At 38.1% G+C, this 1,484-nt stretch overlaps 1 non-coding gene across 1 annotated transcript; it reads right to left on the bottom strand.

Annotated features, from left to right (window-relative positions):
• Positions 1–685: 685 nt before the first annotated feature.
• Positions 686–844, bottom strand: LOC121154680. The gene has a single exon (XR_005883577.1). It is a non-coding gene; the product is annotated as a U1 spliceosomal RNA (small nuclear RNA).
• Positions 845–1,484: the final 640 nt, after the last annotated feature.

The following is a 1,484-nucleotide window of genomic DNA, read 5'->3' as shown; positions in this document are numbered from 1 at the left end:
TTTACTACAATGATGATCAAAAAATCATCAAGGAAAATATTAAGAAATTAGATAGTCAAATAATTCTGCTGATTATAATGCATAAATTAGCAGCGCGTATTTATCCCCAAATGGCCCTGGCCTCATCATTCTCCATTCAGACACTTGGGGGCAGTAGTGTTCCTCTCATCCTATGTCAATCTCAGGTTTCATTTTATTTGCTGTGACTTTTTGATTTTCTGCGTTGATAATTAAATGGTGTGTACTGGAAGAAAGGCTCTATTTTGTGTCTTTTATTCCTACAGGTGAACTTGACGCCCTTCACAGGTAATTAAGTAACAATTTATTCATTCAATAGCTTAGCAAAAAAGTTTACTTAGCACAAACAGACATTAGTTCTTAATAATTTAGTTATAAACAATAAAACCTCCCATATATACGTGAGCAAAAAATTTGAAAAAAGAAGCCTATAAAGTAAGGCATCAAATCATTAGCATATAAGTTCAATTGGTCATAAAAATATAATTTTACTAAAATGCGCAATTTTAATTATGTAACAGCATATAATTATACCTACTAAAACAGTGGGAAATCATTAAAATTCAGAGATCATATTAATTTTAATCTGGTAAAAATTCTTTATACTTTTGATGGATTTTACATTGATTGAAAAGTTAATGGCATATACAATAACTTTGTTTATTCCTTAGGCAGAATGTGAATGCAGTCCCCAACTACCACAAATTCTGCAGTGGAGGTTTCCTCATTTGGGGAAATAGCGTGGGTCAACACAAGTGCAAAGGATGAGCCTCGCCCTGGGAAAAACACCTCGGGGATCAAGGTATCTCCCCTCCCAGGTAGGTATGAGTGCACATCCGTTTATTCAATATTCATGACAGCGATTCCTATCTACAAAGGTATATTTTTTGAAAATTATGTAGTCCCTTTTTCTCCAACAAAACTCATTTTTGAGGCTCAAAACTTCTCGTGCCATTTGTTTTCTCGAAAGATGTTTATCTTCTTGTATGTACTTTATTTTAAAGTGCTGCAGTGATCTGAAGCAAGGAGCCAGGATTTCTTCCAGGTCTCTCATGTGGGTGCAGGTTCCCAAAGCTTTGGGCTGTCCTTGACTGCTTTCCCAGGCCACAAGCAGGGAGCTGGATGGGAAGCATTGCTTCTGGGATTGGAACTGGTGTTCATTTGGGATCCTAGTGCATGTCAGACAAGGACTTTAGCCGCTATGCTACCACACCAGGTGCTTTAACAGTTTTCTTGGCATGAGGTCAAAGTGCAGTGAAGGCAAGGTATATTGAAGGCTCAAACATTAGGGAGGGAGCACCATGTTCATAAAACTCACAATGGCAGTGGTTGTCACTGTTGTCACCCGGGAAGATGACATGTCAATCACTCTGGAATATTATTGGCATGCAGGCTAGTTGGGGAAGTCCCTCATGGGCAGTAGGTTATATTTGGAAGCTAGGATCTGACCACTATTTGACCATGAT

Source organism: Ochotona curzoniae, unplaced genomic scaffold, assembly GCF_017591425.1.
Source record: "Ochotona curzoniae isolate NIBS_2020 unplaced genomic scaffold, NIBS_Ocur_1.0 contig_2754, whole genome shotgun sequence".
Lineage (NCBI taxonomy): Eukaryota > Metazoa > Chordata > Mammalia > Lagomorpha > Ochotonidae > Ochotona > Ochotona curzoniae.
The sequence above is the reverse complement of the archived record's forward strand: the minus strand, read 5'-3'. Positions and strand labels throughout refer to the sequence as shown.